The 20,122-nt window shown below is 43.4% G+C and overlaps 1 long non-coding RNA gene across 1 annotated transcript in view; it reads left to right on the top strand.

Annotated features, from left to right (window-relative positions):
- LOC120638478 overlaps nt 1-20,122 on the top strand; it is a 492,540-nt gene that overhangs the window by 419,820 nt on the left and 52,598 nt on the right. The window contains exon 5 of the long non-coding RNA XR_005660150.1: nt 2,987-3,062. This is a non-coding gene — a long non-coding RNA (uncharacterized LOC120638478). The remainder of the gene's footprint in view (nt 1-2,986; nt 3,063-20,122) is intronic.

Raw genomic sequence — 20,122 nt, 5'->3', positions numbered from 1 at the left:
CACTTCCATAATATGGATCTTTTGTTTTTGCTCTGGGAATGTGTTCATTCCCCGCCTCCCTCTCCCCCAAATCCTAAAGAAGGTGGGTGGGTATTTTAGTCAAAGGAAAGGGATCACATGTGGTCATGTTGCCGTGAGTGTCCCTCCATAAATAGAAAAATTGGAGATAGGGGAGAGCGGGTGTACCTCCCCTCTTCCCCACTTAAGATATATAGTCCAAGACAGGATGGTTTATCCCGTTCCAACAGTGCTGTTATTCTAGGGAAAGCAGAAGGGAGAGCACAGGCCCAGAACAAATTTGCCCATTGTGTGCTGGGTCTCCACCAAGGGTTGGATGTAGTGGATGAAGCAGATGAGTGCTTCTCCTCACTCAGTTGTACCTCTCCCTTGTTCCTTTTCTTCCCCACTCTTTCCCTCCTCCTCTCTTCTTAACATTTTTCCTCCCTTTATTCCTCTCACCCCATTCTCAGCCTGCTTCTTCCTCTCTCCCATGCTTACGTTTCTGCCCTCATTCTCTTTTCCCCTGCCACACCTCCTTTTCTTCTCTCCCTCTGTCTTCTCAGGGTCCTCCCCTTTTTGCTTCCATCTGGTTTGCTCTCTGTGGAGTCAGTGAGTAACAGTGAGATGCTCTGGCATTAGAGGGACTCTTCTCTGGTGGACAGTTGGAGGGTCATTTAGGAACTTGACCATGGTTTCAGGAGAAGAGGAAGGGCACATGAAAAAGTAGTTTGTTGCTGTTCGAGAGGCAGAGATAGGCTGAGAGGATCAGAGGAAGGGGAACAAGGAATTAAAACTCACCTCCTCCAAGAGGCCTTCCCAGACTGAGCTCCCCTTCTCCCTCTACTCCCTCTAACGCCCCCCCCTTCACCTCTCCGCAGCTTAACCCTCTTTCCCCCCCCATTTCCCTCTGCTCCTCCCCCTCTAACTTCGCATCCCCTCAGCACTGTACTCGTCTGCTCAACTGTATATATTTTTGTTACACTATTTATTTTGTTAATGAAATGTACATCGCCTCGATTCTATTTAGTTGCCATTGTTTTTACGAGATGTTCTTCCCCTCGACTCTATTTATTGCCATTGTTCTTGTCTGTCTGTCTCCCCCGATTAGACTGTAAGCCCGTCAAAGGGCAGGGACTGTCTCATCTGTTGCCAACTTGTTCATTCCAAGCGCTTAGTACAGTGCTCTGCACATAGTAAGCGCTCAATAAATATTACTGAATGAATGAATGAAGAGAGAAGGCGGGAGGGGGTGATGAGAAGTAGGAGGGGCATATATATATGTTAGTATTTGTTAAGCTCTTACTATGTGCAGAGCACTGTTCTAAGCGCTGGGATAGACACAAGGGAATCAAGTTGTCCCACATGGGGCTCACAGTCTTAATCCCCATTTTACAGATGAGGTAACTGAGGCACAGAGAAGTTAAGTGACTTGCCCAAAGTCACACAGCTGACAAGTATTTGAATGGCCTTAAAGCTGATAGCTAAAAGGGTCATGGAGAATCATTGAAATAAGGTGAGAAGGTGGAAACGGCCTCCACCAAACTGCAGATTCTTTAAGGGCGTTGATCGTGTCCATCAACTTTGTGGTAATTGCAATTGTCTGTCGGATATGAAGAGCAAGACCTAGAACACCCTCCCCTCTTCACATCAGAAAGACAATTATTCTCCCCCTCTTGAAAGCCTTATTGAAGGCTCATCGCCATAATTGAGCCTTCATTTCCTCTCCTCCCACTCCCTTCCGTCATCCCTGTTGGCTTCCTTTCTTCATCGCCCTCTCAGCCCCATAGCACTCATGTCCACATCCATTTTTTATTTATATTCATGTACGTCTCCGCCTTTAGGCTGTAAGCTCATTGTGGGCTGGGAATGTGTCTATCAAGTCTGTCATATTGATATAGCGTACTCTCCCAAGGACTTAGCACAGTGCTCTGCACACAGTAAGTACTCAAAAAATACAATTCATTGTATTATATTTTCCCAAGTGCTTAATACAGTGCCCTGCACACGTTCAATGTTTAATAAAAACCGTCAGTTGATCGATCTGATCAAACCAGAGAAAAGTCGGCCAGGCCTAAGAGAGCATGTCATCTTGTCCATTACTGACCATTGAACGATATGTCCATCTCCTCCCCGACAAACACTTTGTACTCCTCATCGTTCCTATCCTGCTGATAGTGAAGCATCTTTTTTTATTTTTTTAAAAAACATACATCTGTTTCCATAAAAAATGGGTTTGAAGGAGGAGGCTCAGCATGGGAGGCTTTATTTCAACTTGCTTGTCATTAGGATTGGTATGGTAATTCAGCAAGGATCTATCTTCTAAGGATCCTCCCCAATTTACATTTTCCTACAATATTCATTTCATGTCTTTGGGGGTTACTGCTGGGTAAACCTACATTATTTTTTAAATAAGAAGTGGAACAAAATCACCTCCTGAATATTCAGGTTTTCCCGATAGTTCTGAATTTACTTTTCCACTGTGGGAGACATATAGTTTTTATCACCCGAAAAATATATATCCTATTAGCATTTTTTTTGGGAAAAATGAAGCCTACCATCTGTCATCGTCAACACCCAGAAGAGATAACGGCAAAGATTGAATTGTTTCCCTCAGTACCCTAAAGCAAGGCAAGGCTGGTTAAGATAATCATCACCTGCAGCAGCGGCCCTAAATTTCAGAAACAAGAATGACTTTTTCTTTACATGTGGATTATTCATGTGTCTGCATTAAAATAACAAAAGCCATTTTGGATAGGTCCATTACAGGAAGCTGGTGTAAGATCCTTACTCCACTTCTGCCTGTTGGGCCTCTCTGTTTCTCTCTGATAGTATATCGTTTCCAAAAGCCACATTATTTTTGTCATTTTCCCCTTCCAAGTGGAGTCAACCCTAGACCCCAAATTGCCAAGAAGTAGACGAATACTTTGCTATTTGAAAAATTAGATTTGAGGACTTGTTTAAAATACTTTTACTCTTTTCTTTGTAGGCATCTGCTCGACTTAACTGGATGGACAGTGCTTGCTTCGGGGTCCTGGAGTCATAATTGTTGCCACGGATCCAAGGTAAGAGAAGCTGGTGTTTGATAGTCAACGCTTCGCGTGAGATATGTTAGTATGAATTAATAGGACACTAGTCGGTCCTCCCCAGATCATTCCAAGGATCTTGCACAAGACGGAGTCGATGATATTTTCCCCAACACTTTAAGATGTTTTGGGCATATTATTCTCAGATCAACTCCAGATGGCTCGATGTGGTGGTAGCTGGCTGATACAGAATAAGTTTGGTCCCAGACCTAAAGTTCCCAGTCCTTGAATTCCCTTTCATTTTGGTGCCGTGAGGAATGTTCTTGCACACTTGAACAATGAATTTCTTCAAAAGGACTGTCTCTCTTCTTAAGCCGAGGCATTGCTTCATGTTAACAAATATCAGAAAAAAAGATTTGCAATCAGTCAACAAATCAGTGCTATTAATTGAGTGCCTACTTGGTTCAGAACACTGCTCTAAAGTGCTCAGAAAAGTGCAATAAAGTTGGAAGACAAGATGCCTGCCCTCAAGAGGCATAGTGGGGAGAAAGACATTGAAAAATTAAAAATAAATTTATATATTTATTATATATAAATAAATTTATCATATATATAATTTATTTACATTTATATGTATAAATACATTGAAATAAATTACAAGTAAGGAGGACAACTGAGTATAAGGATAAGACCCATCTAGACTGTGAGCTCGTTGTGGGCAGGGATTGTCTCTGTTGTGAAATTATACTTCCCCAGCGCTTAGTACAGCACTCCGCATACAGTAAGCGCTCAATAAATACGATTGAACGAATGAAAGAATAAGTACAAAGTGCTGTAGGATTGGGTGAGGTAATTGCACTTAAGTGTTCAAGGAGTGGGATTAAGAGAATCGGTGAAACAGTAGGGATGAGAACATGGGGAATCAATCAATAAATCATATTCATTGACTGCTTACTGTATGCACAAGCGCTGAACTAAGCTCTTGGGAGAGTACAACATGCCAGAGTCGGTAGACACGTTCCAAAGTCTTTCCGGAGAAGGTATGATTTTAGTCATTTGTTCAGTCGTGTTTATTAAGTGCTTACTGTATGTAGAGAAATGTACTGAGTGCTAGTATGGCACAGTATTAGTCGGGGCTTCAGAATGAGGAGAATGCTGGTCCGTTGGCTATGTAGGGGGAGAGAGTTCCATGCAAGAGGAAGGGGTTGGCGGTAGTTGAGGTGAGAGTGAGGGGCAGTGAGCAGGTAGATAGTGGAGTAGCAAAGTGTGCGTTCTGGATCGGGGAGCAAAGTTAGGCAGGAGGGGGAGAGAGCTGAACAAGCGTCTTTAAAGCCGATTGTGAGGAGTTTCTGCTTGATGTGGAAACGGATGGACAACTACTGGAGACACGTGAGGATCTGGGGGATGTGCACAGAATAATACTTTAGAAAAACCATCTGGGCAGCCGAGTGAAGTATGGACTGAAGAAAGGAGAGGCAGGAGGCAGGGAAGCCGCTGATGCAGGGGTCAAGGTGGGACAGGACAAGCTCTTGAGCCAGTGTGGCAGCTGTTCAGATGTAGTGTCTCACTCCGAATCTGAATAACCAGAGTTTAGCAAGACTTAGAGGGTAGTTTTTGGATTAAACATTTTAGCCTTCATATGTTCAATGGCAGCCCCATGTTTGCATGAATTTCTTAGAAGACATCAAGTGATGCATTTCTTAATATGTAAACTCGACAACATCATCAGCACATGAAAATGTAAAGGTTGAGACTGAGAAGATGTTACTTTTAGCTTGGAGGCTGGTAAATTTGACATAACCTTTGTCCTTTAAGTTCATTTTTTTCAATGGGGGAAAGTTCAAAGAGTGTTTCGGATCCTGTATATGCTGGCAAATATTTTTGAAATTTTCAGCCTCCTTTCATTTACCCATGATGAAATGCAAAATCCCTAGATAACCAATTGCTTTCAAACATCACCTACGCCAAATCCATCAGAACATCCAACATCCTTCTTTCCTGCTCCCTCTTTCACACTCTGCTGGAGGTGCTAATGAGAAATAATATGACCAAAATGCTGGTGAGACAAGAAAACATCAGAAAAGCAGAAGGCCTGAATAATCGTTCATGGATCATCTGCTACTGAATACTTGAGAGTTGGTTGCATTAGGAGCTTTGGATTTTGTACCCATGGGGAATTTTTATAATATTGATTTAGGCTTTGAAATGAATGATTTTGGTGCGGTTAAGGTTTTAAAGTTTCAGATCTTCACAGTTCTGTTTTATCTTCCACATATCCATTAGCTTTATTTATCTATTATATTAATGTCGGTCTCTCCCTCTAGACTGTAAGCTCACTGTGGGCGGGAATGTGTCTGCTGTTTTGTTATATTGTACTCTCCCCAGCACTTAGTACAGAGTGCTCTACATACAGTAAGTGCTCAAAAAATACAATTGATTGATTATTTCCCAAACGTTACTTAGGATGAACCCTCTAAGAAAAAGTTTACCTCTTTAGGGAGCTGCCTTGAGGCTTTGAAAGATTAATGAACCTAGAACATCCAAGCATATCTAGATGATCTAAGTCCAGCCCTTCGTTTCATGGAGATTATTATGAAAATTTGGATTTCAACAGCAAAAACCCGAACTTCAAAAAGGGAATTGGGATAGTCCATTGAAGTCATCATGTCTTGTGCATCGACTTGATACGAGTGCCTGAGGGAGTCCAATTCAGAGTGAGGACATTTTATTTCAATAACAAGTATCAAGGGCCTATTTCGTATCAAGTGTGTCATTGGAAGAGAACAAATAAAGAAACTAATGCCCATTCCCATTGATTTAAATTCTCCCAAATTCTAAGTTGATACCCTAGAAATAAATTAGGCACTTCGGGAGGAACGTAATTTTTCCCTCTGTTGCTCCATATAGTCATTGTAGACAACAATTGACAATATTGTGCCTCGGTGATTGGATATAATTAATGCTCCTTTCAAAGTGCCTGACAATGTCAAAGTGTGAACTTAGACTGGGTTATAATAGGTTTCGGCTATTCATTGGCTTTATGTGCCCCATGGGAGTTGCATAATAATAATAATAATAATAATTGTGATATTTGTTAAGGGCTTACTAAATGCCAAGCACCATACCAAGTGCTGGGAAAGATAGAGGATAATCAGATGCTCCAAGAGGCTCCCGGTCCAAGTAGGAGGGAGAACAGGAATTGAATCCTGAATCTCCCTTTTTAGGATAAGGGAACTGAAGCCCAGCGAAGTTGTGACTTTACCCAGGACACACAGCTGGGAAGTGGCTGACCCGGAATTAGAATGCAGGTCCTCTGACTCCCGGGCCTGTGTGCTTTCCACTAGGCCACACTACTTCTTCAAGAACTCCTGTCATCTCAAAAGCTATCCCCAGGGCTAGATGAAACAACACACCCTCCTCCCCCACACAGTCTCCATAGGGACTCCTGGACCAACCCTTCCTCTGCTCCCTTTGGCTTGGATGGAATCCCTCTGCCCGCCCCACTCCCCCAGTTTGCTAGCAGGGAAGGGAAACGATCAGCACTGGAGACAAGCCGAGTTTTCAGCATGACGTACTGGATGGAGCACGGGCCTGGGAGTCAGAGGTCATGGGTTCTGATCCCGGCTCCGTCACTTGTGATGATTAAGGTATTTGTTAAGCGCTTACTACGTGCCAGGTACTGTACTAAGCAGTAGAGTGAATACAAGGAAATCGGGTTGGGCATTGTCCTTGTCCCACATGGGGCTCACGGTCTCATTCCCCATTCTACAGATGAGGGAACTGAGGCCCAGAGAAGTGAGGTGACTTGCTCAAGGACACACAGCAGAGCTGGGATTAGAACCCAGGACTTTCTGACAACCCAGGCCTGGGCTCTATCCGCTAGGGCATGCCTTCTAACGGCATGAGGGGGAACTTTGTCTTGTGGACTTGACCAAGGAAAGGCAACCGGACATGTTCCCCCGGTCATCCCGATAACCCACAGTAGGAAGGAATGCAGTGTGATTCATCTCCTCGCCGCCTCCGCTATCCCCTTGAGGAGAACAACCCCAGGGTCATGGCATTCGTCTGATGCAGGACTTCGAGAAGTCACTTCACTTGTCTGTGCCTCATTGGTAAAATGCAGATTGACACTGAGATCCCAATATGGGACAGGGATCTTGTCCAATGTGATTTGCTTTAATCCCCCCCCCCAGTGCATCGTACAGTGCCTGGCACATAGTAAGAGCTTAACAAATACCATAATTATTATGATTATTATTAGCAGGCCTCCTGCTTGGCAGTCAAATTATATCTGTCCTCCCACCCCGTTTCTTACTAGACAGACCCTTTTTTTTCCCTCGAGTGGAGAACAGAGATTTTGTTTCTGTGTCAGATGGCTCTCTGTAGGGAGCAGCAGCATGCGAAGAAGAAAGGGATATCTGGGCATTAGCAGTCTCTGACAGCCATGATTTCTCCCTAGTCAGTGAAACAGTGGTATTTCTTGACCACTTCCTGTGTGCAGAGCACTCTCCTAAGAATTTGAAAGCGTACAATATGAGCCAGTTCATGGACCCGTTCTCTGCCCACAGAGAACTTGCAGTGTCGGGTAATGTGATATTCTCTTCAAACAAGTCAATTCTGCCATGTTTGAAGATACAGTAAGGGATCTGCTTCATCATTTATTGCTGAATTGTATTTTCCAAGCGCTCAGTACAGTGCTCTGCACAGAGTAAGCACTCAATAAATATGATTGAATGAATGAATGAATCACTGAGAAACCCAGCTTCTTCAAAAGGTCTATGAGATTTTAGTTCAGGAACTGCTTTATTCAGATCGCTATGATCTAAAGACAGACACAAACACACGAAGACAGGCAAATGGATGTGAATCACCTCATGGAAAGATGAGGAGTCTGAAGAAAGCAGATGTTAAGTACCAACTCTCAGCCAGGAAATCCTAGACACAAACAGTTGTTGTCATAGACACCCCCTCCCATCCATGCTTTCCTTCCTCTCCCCCCACCCCGCTGCAGCTCAACATTTAGGTAAATCCCAGGGAATATCTTAGAAAATTTAACCTTTAGTCCTGAACTTTGATTTTTGGGTTTACATACATAAATTCAAGAAGAAGTATATCACATGTTCTTGGGAAACAGGGATAGAATTGAATTGAGAATTTAAAATTACTTTCCTGTTGCTACACCTGTCAAAAAACACATTCCAGAGTTTTAAGACTCATAGACGTAGAAGGCCAGGAAAGAGGTAGGTAACTGCTTACTATGTGCCAAGCACTGTACTAGGTATTGGAGTTGATATAATCTAAACAGTTCTGCCAAAGGGCCGCTAACTTGCTACTTTCAAACTATGTCTTTAACATTTCTTCTAACATATTTGTTTGGAGTACAACATGCCCATGCCTTCAAACATGCCCACGTCTCCCCCATCCTAAAAAAACCCGCTCCTGACCCCACTTCCCCCTCCAGTTATCGTCCTATCTCCCTACTACCCTTCCTTTCCAAAATCTTAGGAGTCGTCTACAATCGATGCCTAGAATTCCTTAACTCCCATTCTCTCCTAGACCCCCTCCAATCTGGCTTCCGTCCCCTCCACTCTACCGAGACTGCTCTCTCTAAGGTCACCCATGACCTCCTTCTTGCCAAATCCCATGGCTCCTACTCCATTCTGATCCTCCTTGACCTCTCTGCTGCCTTTGACACTGTCGACCATCCCCTCCTCCTCCATACCTTATCTCACCTTGGCTTCACGGACTCTGTCCTCTCCCGGTTCTCCTCTTACCTCTCTGGCCGATCATTCTCGGTCTCCTTCGCTGGAGCCTCCTCCCCCTCCCATCCTTTAACTGTTGGAGTTCCTCAAGGGTCAGTTCTTGGCCCTCTTCTGTTCTCCATTTACATCACTCCCTCGGTGAACTCATCCGCTCTCACGGCTTTTACTACCATCTCTACGCAGATGACACGCAGATCTACATCTCCGCCCCTGTCATCTCCCCCTCCCTTCAGGCTCGCATCTCCTCCCGCCTCCGGGACGTCTCCACCTGGATGTCGGCCCGCCACCTAAAACTCAACATGAGCAAGACTGAGCTCCTCATCTTCCCTCCCAAACCCGGTCCTCTCCCAGACTTCTCTATCACCGTGGATGGCACGACCATCCTTCCCGTCTCTCGGGCCCGCGATCTCGGTGTCATCCTTGACTCGTCCCTCTCGTTCACCCCACACATCCTATCCGTTACCGAGACCTGCCGGTTTCACCTCTACGATATCGCCAAGATCCGCCCTTTCCTCTCCACCCAAACGGCTACCTTACTATTACGGGCTCTCGTTATATCCCGGCTAGACTACTGTGTCAGCCTTCTCTCTGACCTCCCTTCCTCCTCTCTCGCCCCGCTCCGGTCTATCCTTCACTCCGCTGCCCGGCTCATCTTCCTGCAGAAACGATCTGGGCATGTCACTCCCCTTCTTAAACAACTCCAGTGGTTGCCTATCGACCTCCGCTCCAAACAAAAACTCCTCACTCTAGGCTTCAAGGCTCTCCATCACCTTGCCCCTTCCTACCTCTCCTCCCTTCTCTCTTTCTACCGCCCACCCCGCACGCTCCGCTCCTCTGCCACCCACCTCCTCACCGTCCCTCGGTCTCGCCTATCCCGCCGTCGACCCCTGGGTCACATCCTCCCACGGTCCTGGAACGCCCTCCCTCCTCACCTCCGCCAAACTGATTCTCTTTCCCTCTTCAAAACCCTACTTAAAAATCACCTCCTCCAAGAGGCGTTCCCAGACTGAGCTCCTCTTCCCCCTCTACTCCCTCTGCCATCCCCCCTTTACCTCTCCGCAGCTAAACCCTCTTTTTCCCCTTTTCCCTCTGCTCCTCCACCTCTCCCTTCCCATCCCCACAGCACTGTACTCGTCCGCTCAACTGTATATATTTTCGTTACCCTATTTATTTTGTTAATGAATTGTACATCGCCTTGATTCTATTTAGTTGCCATTGTTTTTACGAGATGTTCTTCCCCTTGACGCTGTTTAGTGCCATTGTTCTCGTCTGTCCGTCTCCCCCGATTAGACTGTAAGCCCGTCAAACGGCAGGGACTGTCTCTATCTGTTGCCGACTTGTTCATCCCAAGCGCTTAGTACAGTGCTCTGCACATAGTAAGCGCTCAATAAATACTATTGAATGAATGAATGAGTATGGTAACCCAAAATGGTATGGTCTTATGTATCAGACTTGAAGCAGCATGGCGTAGTGGATAAGGCATGGGCCTGGGAGTCAGAGGCCGTGGGTTCTAATCCCGGCTCTGCCATTTGTCTGCTGTGTGACCTCGGGCAAGTCACTTCACTTCTCTGTGACTCAGTTACCTCATCTTTAAAATGGTGATTGAGGCTGAGAGCCCCACATGGGACAGGGACTGTGTCCAACCAGATCTGCTTATATCCACCCCAGCGCTTAGTACAGTGCCTGGCACATAGTAAGTGCTTAACGAATACCATCGTCATCATCGACATATGAAAAAATAGACCATTACTCATAACTGTCCTGTGATACGCATAGGAAAGCAGTGTGCCCTAGTGGAAAGAGCATGGGCCTAGGAGTCAGAAGGACTTGGGCTCTAATCCTGGTTTCATTACTTGCCTGCCGTGTGATGTTGGGCAAGTCACGTAATTTATCTGTGTCTGACTTCTGTAAAATGGACATTTAATACCCTCTTACTCTGTGAGCCATTTGTAGAACTGTGTCCAAGCCGTATAACTAGCACAGAGTAAGAGTTTAAACACATACCATAAACAAAAAAAAATCAGTCTCAGCAGACTTGAGATAAGTTACTGTAGTATGGATTTGGCTTGATAAATTTTTAAACTTGAATATTTGGGCAGAATACATAGTTCCCTTAATACTGTGTGCGTGGTTCTGTGCTGCTATCTATCATCATTTGCAAATGGAAAATATACAGTCATCTACGACTCTACTTCCATGCTGAGGCCTGTTTCACTCTAGATTTAAGCATATAATTTCCATTATACTTATGCCAGCTAGAGCCTTAGAAGCATTTAGCAGAAGAAATAGACTCCTTGGACATGTCAACTTTGAATGCATACACGTATTCCCCAACTAATATGTGTCTCTAGTTAACATATAGATTGCTGTATGGATGGCAGTGAATGGATAATCATCTGAAATTACAGCCCTTCTGGGACACGAGACTCTTCTATTTTTTTTTTTTCCATATAGAGCAAACTCGTCAATGTAGTTGAAAATGATGGTGCATTTTCTTTAATAGGCACCTGATCCAAGATTTTGAATTCACTGTCATTTTTCTAAGAAATGCATCTTTCAAAATCTAAATTTGTTAAAATGAAAAGCAGTTCAATGAAGTTTAAAGGAATGATTAATTAGGTTCTATCAGATTGTATGTATTTAAAATGTATGCCCCGTTCATTGAGTGGTGAGGTTATTACAAAGATTCAAAATACATTATTGCTTTCATATTTTAAATACCACATTATTAGACTAACAAAGGCACCCCACCCACTCTTCTTTGGCTTATACTTGAATGCATTCTCCAGTAATCAGTATTTGAGAACTAATCTGATTACATAGCTTTGTTCACTTCAGATATAACTCCTTTTTCAGTGTACAGCGATCTCCAATTCTATAGTGTCCTCTCATAACAAATGTGGGAGAATTTAAAGAGTATGTAGCATATCTCCACTGGAAGGACTTTATTAGCAAATACATTTGGAAGATTCTTTTGAACAATTTTCCAAAGGGCTGCCAAGTGGTGGGATTTTCACAGTACTATACTAGTGAATTAACATGCAGCCCTTCTTCAGTTGAACAAACACCACGATGCAAACTTCATCTTCAAGAACATTTATAAAACTGTATCTGTCAGTATGTTGTCCTAACCTAAACTGAGCCCGTGTCAGTTTAACAGATTTGCAAATTAAGGAACGTAAGCCCATGATCCCTTAGGATTCACTAAATTGAATTTATGATTTTTCTTGGAATTAAAACAGAATGTATTCCTTGAAATCAAAGTTAACACGAGGCACCAAAACGCAGTTATTTAAGGCATGAATATTTCAAAATGCAAGCTTTAATTACCAGTCAAACATATTTTTGGAGGATTAGTTTGGCTGATGTTTAAATCGGTAGGTTTTGTTGGGTTTTTGTTTTTTTAAAAAAATATTCTGTAACGGTTGAACTCCTTGGAGAAATAATAATAATATTGGTATTTGTTAAGTGCTTACTATGTGCCGAGCACTGTTCTAAGCGCTGGGGTAGATACAGGATGATCAGGTTGTCCCGCGTGAGGCTCACACATTTAATCTCCATTTTACAGATGAGGTCACTGAAGCCCAGTGAAGTGACTTGCCCACAGTCACACAGCTGACAAGCAGCAGAGCCGGGATTAGTACAGTGTGGTCGATGATCATCATTTTAGATCATTAGTAGATTTACACCTCTGCAAACATTTGATAGTGATAATTATATCAGTGTTGATAGGAGCCAAATAATACACTTGGGGGATGAGGAATCCTGTAGTCTAAATATGTTTGGGTAAAAATATCTGGAAACGAAGGCATTCGCAGTCTGGAGGAAACTGCCGAGCAGCCATCCTAAAAAAGAAATAGGATGATAGGGTCTGGCAAATTGGATACAAGTTTACAGTGTGATAAAATGCTAGACAGGGAAGTACTCCCTTCACAATTTAATACTAGTAATCCCTACTGAAGCGAGAGAAAGGTACGTTTTATGTGGCAATGAATGAAAGCCTGCCACATGCAGAATGTATAGTAAGCAACTTTGAACAATTAAAGCAACCTTTGTGTTTACAAGTGGAGATAGTAGTGGAAGTGCTTTGTTCTGTATCAAGGAGCAGCAGTCTTCCCCTTGGGTGAGAGAGAGTGGGGTCAAGAAAATCCATAGAGGTCGTTCTCCACAGGTGTGTGTAATGAGGAAGGAAATCAATCCTCCCACGGCTACGCAAGACGTTTCGTAGTGTCAGCTGTCTCCCCCGCACCCCCACACCGCTTATAGACTGTGAGCTCACTGTGGGCAGGGATTGTTACGAGAGAAGCAGCGTGGCTCAGTGGAAAGAGCCCGGGCTTGGGAGTCAGAAGTCATGGGTTCTAACCCCGTCTCTGCCGCCTGTCAGCTGTGTGACTTTGGGCAAGTCACTTCACTCCTCTGGGCCTCAGTGACCTCATCTTAAAATGGGGATTAAAACTGTGAGCCCCACCTGGGACAACCTGATCACCCTGTATCTACCCCAGCGCTTAGAACAGTGCTCAGCACATAGTAAGCGCTTAACAGATACCAACATTATTATTATTTATTGTTGTATTGTTCTTTCCTCAGTACAGATCTCTACACATAGTAAGCGCTTAATAAATTCAATTGAATTTAAATGATGGGTGAGTAGCCCATGCCCCCATACTCTTCCTTTGGGGAGTATTCATTTATTCATTCAGTCAGTCGGGTAGTATTTATTGAGCATTTACTGTGTGCAAAGCATTGTACTAAGTGCGTGAGAGAGGACAGTAGAAGAATAAATCGACACATTCCCTGTGCCCACAACGGGCTCAGTTTAAGAGCGTGGGTGGTTACACTGGTCACAGAAGAGGCACAACACACCACGCCGCTCAGCTCGCTGCGGGTGTCTCCGGAGGATCCCTGCCAAGATGGCCCCCAGATGGAGTGGCCCGGTGGAGAGCCGGTCATTTTCCTTAGCACCTGGATATTCACATTGTCCCACAAAACCATCCATAGCACTTCTGCACATGTCTTCATCCTCCATTGCTTACTGAGGAGCAATGTGGCCCAGTGGGAAGAGCATGGGCCTGGGATTTGGAGGCCCTGGGTTCTAATCCTGCCTTTGCTGTTTGCTATGTGACCTTGGGTGAGTCACTTCACTTACATTCTCTGGGCCTCAGTTACCTCATCTGTAAAATGGGGATTAAGACTGTGAGCCCCATGTGGGACAATCTGATTACCTTGTATCTTCCCCAGCGCTCAGAACAGTGCTTGGCACACAATAAGTGCTTAACAAATACCATCATTGTAATTATTATTTAAAATGGGGATTGAGACTGTGAGCCCCATGTGGCACAGGGACTGTGTCCAACCCAATTTGCTTGTATTCACCCCAGCGTTTAGTACGGTGCTGGCACACAGTAAGAATTTAACAAATACCACATTATTATTTTTTATTATTCTCCTCTGTGCCTCAGTTACCTCATCTGTAAAATGGGGACCCTGAGCCCCATGTGGGACAAGGACTGTGACCAACCTGACTACCTTGTATCTACCCCAGTGCTTAGAACAGTGCTTAAAAAATGCCATAAGAATCATTAGTAGTTGTAACTCTGCTCCCTTGGGTAAGCAGTGCATATTTGTGTAGCATTTTCTTTTTTTTTTTTGAGACCCAGACAACTTTCCCCAGGAATGGGAGGAGTTCCTCAGTGTTCTCAATCTGTAGTTTACATTAGTCCCTGGAAAAAAGGCAGAAAAGCAGCCTTAAGTTTTCCTCTAGGCTGAAGGAGTCAGAAAGTTGCTAATTAAGAACAGCAGATTTAAATATCTAAGGTCAAGGTTAATTCATTTCTCCAAGAATATCCTTTTAAAATTCAGTATTTCATTGGCCTTGTTGACTATGTCATAAAGGTGATAGGAGTTTTTAACCTGAAGATTTTCAGTTGGTGCGTACAGTGATAATTGCCTCTGGTCTCACAAATAGCATTCAACAAAGACTAACTCAGTGGTTGTTTTAAGTTTTGGAGGGCTTTTCATCATTTGCTTCTGTGGATTGCTTTCTGTTTGGCCCAATAAATTATTTTTTCTCTAGATTAAAGATCAAGAAATAAAAATAATAAAAAGCTAAATATGTAAGTAAAACTGATTTCCAACACAGATGAGTTGCAGAGGTTCAGTGCCTAAGCTAAATATGTAAGTAAAACTGATTTCCAACACAGATGAGTTGCAGAGGTTCAGTGCCTAAGATTTTCAAGAAAATCTTTTATGCCAGGGAGCGACTTTGTTTGCAAAGTCTATCAATCAATCATGGTATTGATTGATTATTTATTGATTTATTGACCACTGTTGCATGCAGAGCACTGAACTGGGTGCTTGTGAGAGTACATTATAACAGAATTGGTAGACACGTTCCCTGCCCACAAAAGAGCAAAGGGGAGAAAATGGATCCCGTTACCCTCCTAAAATTATGGGTTACTTTCTCCAACCAGTCATTTGAAGGGCCATTTGAAATAGAGTTACAAGCAATGAGTGCCTGATTCCTTTTAACCGTGAGAGGATCGTGAACTCGAGTTGTCCTGCCCTCAAATGTGTGTGAGGTACATAAAGGGCTTATGACCGAGATTTCCTATAAATGGAGATGAATCACCAAGGACCGCTTCAGCTACTTTTCTTCAGGAGGCAACTCCGGTGAAGTCAGTGGGAGCGAAGGCTCCAGAAACAGTTCCAGCTTCCAGATTATCTGGGGAATCCACGTCAGTTAAATCAAACTCATTTCGGCACGAACGTCTCCTCCAGCGACAGCAGTCGGCAATTCATCCTTTGTCGACTTTTCCCAGGCACCCTCTCTACTTTCACTAGTTGGCCTTTTTACTGGGTTTGTCACAAGACCTTGCACCCCATAAACTGTCCGTGAGAGGCCACATGCAAATGTCTCACGTTTTTCAGACTCTGGTCAAAAGTGCTTAGACGTGCTTAAAAAGTCTTTATGAGTGGAAGTGGCTATGAGCAATGTTTTCTTTTCAAAAAATGATTCAGTTCCAGAAATGCAAATGAATGGCATCATTTGCAGCCCCCCCAAAAGTAAGTCACATGCATGTCACACAGGGATGACTGCAGAGTAAAGGCAAAGGGAAATTAGCCAGCTAAGTTTCACTTTCTCCAGTTGCAAAATAATGTTTACTTAAACCCAAGCATCTTTTTGGATTCTCTGTGTTTATGATAATAAGTAGCCTTATTCCAAAAGTGATTTATCTATTATATAGATGACCTTTAAATGGGAAGTACACTTATCTCCAAAGTGGCACTATTTTTTATTTTAAATACAATTCTTAATCTTCCAGTGAAACATTTCAACTAATTTCAACTGGGGAACTGTTCCCCAGTTCCCAGATCCACAGGACCCTATGAAAGTCGACATTCAAATCATCTCAAACAAATTGACTCATAATGAGTTACCTACTAATGCCAGTCATTTCATTTGCAAAATTCTCCCTTCAGCCTGAAATTTTATTTTTTTTTTGACGGGGGGAAGGTTGGTATTTGTTAATACCAGTCCTCAAGTCTATCAGCTGGTTGTGGGCAGGGAATGTGACTGCCAACTCTGTTATATTGTACTCTCCCAAGCACATAGTACAGTGCTCTGCACACAGTAAGTGTGCAATAAATATGATTGATTAATACATGCATATATGTAAGTATTTATACATGATGTGTACTGTTCTACTATATTTATACAGACATACATAGGAGAAAAATCACCTGGCCAGGCAGAGCACATTGGAGCTGTACCATATGTCTAAAGGGGCTTGAACCAATCCAGTCTCCCCCTCTTCAAACGGAGTGGAAAAGAGGAGGCTTGTAACAGGTAGAATGTAGTCCATAGGCGGTGCAGAGAAACCTTAGCCAAGTTAGAAAAGTTGCTCCATTCAAGCAGGAGAGTCACTATGAGGCCCTTCGGTGTTGAATTGGAAAAAGCTGAGATCAGAGCTTGGTTTACAGGAATGGCAAATGTTGTAATGCTCGGAGCAGCTCTCCCCATGGAAACGACGCTAATCTGGACGATAAACTTGTTCTGTGGAAAGGGGCAATGTCTACAAATTCTATTCTAATCTCCCAAACAGTATAGCTCTTTGCATGCAGTAAACAGTAAATAAACAGTCAATCAACTCAGAGAAGCAGCCCGGCCTAGTGCAAAGAGCAAGGGCCTGGGTGTCAGAGGACTTGGGTTTTAATCCCCAAGCTGGTAAATTGCTTGCTTTGTGACCTTGGCCAAATCGTTAACTTCTCTGTGCCTCAGTTCTCCTGTCTTTCTTTAGACTGTGAGCCCTATGTAGGACAAGGACTGTGTCCAACCTAATTGATTTGTGTCTACCCCGGGACTCAAAACAGTGTTTGACACATAGTAAGCGCTTAACAATTATCCTTAAAAAATAACCCTGATTGGTTAAAACACCGATTAATACAACAATTGTATTTACCGAGCGATTTCTGTGTGCAGAGCACGGTACTAAGCGCTTGGGAGAGTACAACACAGTGAGCTTATAGTTTAGAGGGGGAGTCAAATATTAATATAAATAAATTGCACATAAATACCTAAGTGCTGTGGGGTGGAGAAACCCCAGAGAAATTTACCTCCCACCCAAACAAAATTAGCACCTTGTTATTTGACAAAGTCTAGACTTCAAAAATTTCAGTGAACTAAGAGTCAAGACTGCCTGGAGGAACCAGCAGAGGTGGAAGGTTGAGAGGCCAGATGGTCTAGTGGATAGAGCTTGGGCCTGGAAGTCTGAAGGTCTTGAGTTCTAATTCTAACTCTGCCACTTTCTGCCGTGTTACCTTTTGAAAGTCACTTGATTTCTCTGGGTCTCAGTTCCCTCATCTGTAACATGGGATTTAAGACTGTGAGCCCTATGTGGGACAGGGATTGTGTCCAACCCTTTTTGCTTGTATCCACCTCAGTTCTTAGTACAGTGCCTGGCACATAGCAAATACTTAACAAGTACTACAATCATTAGTCATACCGAAGGGCTGTTAGTTGAATCCTTACTTAAATGCATTTATTTGGGACCAGTGCAACCCTTAGAAACCCCCAAATGCTGAATCTAAAATAGAAGACTGGTTGCTATTCAGATTAGCCACACATCACACTGGATGCCCCCTTTCTGCTGCGCTTTCTCTCTCTCTCTCTCTCTCTCTCTCTCTCCATATATATATATATGTATATATTTAATAGTATTTGTTAAGTGCTACTGTGTGCCGGGCACCGTACTAAGCACTGGGGTGGATACAAACAAATCTGGTTGGACACAGTCCCTGTCCCACTTGGGGCGCTCAATCTTAATCCCCATTTTACAGATGAGGTAACTGAGTCACAGAGAAGTTAAATAACTTGCCCAAGGTCACCTAGCAGACAATACTGCTGTCAGAAGTCCCTAGGGAGAGTTCATTAGTTACTGCTATTTACTGAGTGCTTACTGTGTGCAGAGCACTGTGCTAAGCACTTGTGCCGAGGGCCCAGTTTCTCCGAGCCCCAGGACCAGGCTGGGGAGTCATATTTGGCTTATTTTAAGCCAAGAAGTTCACAGAAGTTCTTTTATGTGCACCAAGCTGCTATTAATGGGCTCTGAAGCCAGGAACTTCTTACAGCTGAGAGAGTGGCAAAAAGACACTTGCAGGTTTCCCCTAAGACTTCCCTTTATGATTCTGAGGGGACCCTCAGGAAGGCTAGATTAAAACTAAAATCCTTCATCTGACTCTATTTATGTGGGAGATTCCAGGGAAACTGCCTAGAGTAATTTGCTTTCTCAGCCACTTCCAATTATGGGGGATGAATTCAAAACTATTACAATCCTTGTAAATTTTCCCTCCTGGAAGGAGAGGTTCTTCTAATGATCAAGGCCAAGGCCAAGATGATTCATTCTGGGGAGGCTTTCAGTTATACAAATATAAATATATAAATTATATAATACAGTTTATATGAATCATATATATATATATATAATATTTATATGTGTATGTTTAGGTGATCTTGCTATTACAAGTTGCTACCGACAGTAACATTAGCCTGTGGGTATATGCATGTATAAATGAAAAAAAAAAAAAAAGTGAAATCCAAAGACTTACCAGAAATGATAGTTACTAGAGCATTTTCTTTGTTTCATGTATAATCTGACCTTTTCTCCTTGCTGCAGATCTCAAAGGTCCTAGGAATGGATCTATCAGTGGTATTTATTGAAGGTTTACTATGTGCAGAGCACTGTGATATATGCTGGGGAGAGTACAGTGCAACACAATTAGCAGTCGTGTTCCCGCCCGTAACGAGTTTATAGTTTGAAATTGAATGGCCTTGATGATGAATTGAGGTGACAGGTTGTTGTTTAATCAATCTATGTTTAATTGGAGTAAATGTATTATGCTACATATGGAGAGTAACCGTATTATCCTCACCTACTTAATCAATCAGTCTTATTTATTAAGTGCTGATTGTGTGCAGAAAACTGTACTGAGCACTTGGGAGAGTACAATATTACGGAATTGGTAGACACATTCCCTGCCCACAACGAGCTTGCATTCTGGAGGCGGGGGCAGCCAATAATATAAATAAATGAATAACGGATATGTAGGGAAGTGCCGTGGGGTTGAAAGAGGGGTAAATAAGGAGTGCAAATGCAAGTGAAAGGGTTGACACAAGAAGGGAGTGGGTGAAGAGGAAAGAGGGCTTTTGTCGGGGAAGACTTCTTGGGGGAGAAGTGCTTTTAATACGACTTTGAATGCAGAGAGAGGGGTAGTCTGTCATATAAGAAGAGGGAGGGCATTCCAGGCCAGAGGTAAGACCTAACGTCAATTAGGTAAGAATTTAGAATGTGAGAGGTTGGTGGTCAGATAGACGAGATTTAGGAACAGTGCCTAGGTTGGCATTAGAGTAGTGAAGTGTGCAGGTTGGGTTATAGTAGGAAATCGGGTAGGTAGGGTGGGAGGGGGCAAGGTGATTGAATGCTTTAAAGCTTGAGGTAAAGAGTTTCTGTGATGCAGAACCGCATCTGGGCAACCACAAGAGATTCTGGAGGGGGGGGGGGATAATGGATTGAATGGTCTTGTAGAAAAGTGATCAGTAGAAGGAAGTATGGACTAGAGTGGACAGGGGCAGGAGGTAGGGAGGTCAGTAAGGAGTTTAAGACAGTAATCAAGGTAGGATAAGAGAAGCAGCCTGACACAGTGGATAGAGCACAGGCCTCGGAGTCAGAAGGTCATAGGTTCTAATCCCGACTCTGCAACAGTCTGCTATGTGACCTTGGGCAAGTCACTCAGCTTCTCTGGGCCTCCATTCCCTCATCTGTAAAATGTGGGTTAAGAGTG

This window comes from Ornithorhynchus anatinus, chromosome 6, assembly GCF_004115215.2.
Source record: "Ornithorhynchus anatinus isolate Pmale09 chromosome 6, mOrnAna1.pri.v4, whole genome shotgun sequence".
Classification (NCBI taxonomy): domain Eukaryota; kingdom Metazoa; phylum Chordata; class Mammalia; order Monotremata; family Ornithorhynchidae; genus Ornithorhynchus; species Ornithorhynchus anatinus.
This window is presented reverse-complemented; position numbering and strand designations above follow the sequence as displayed.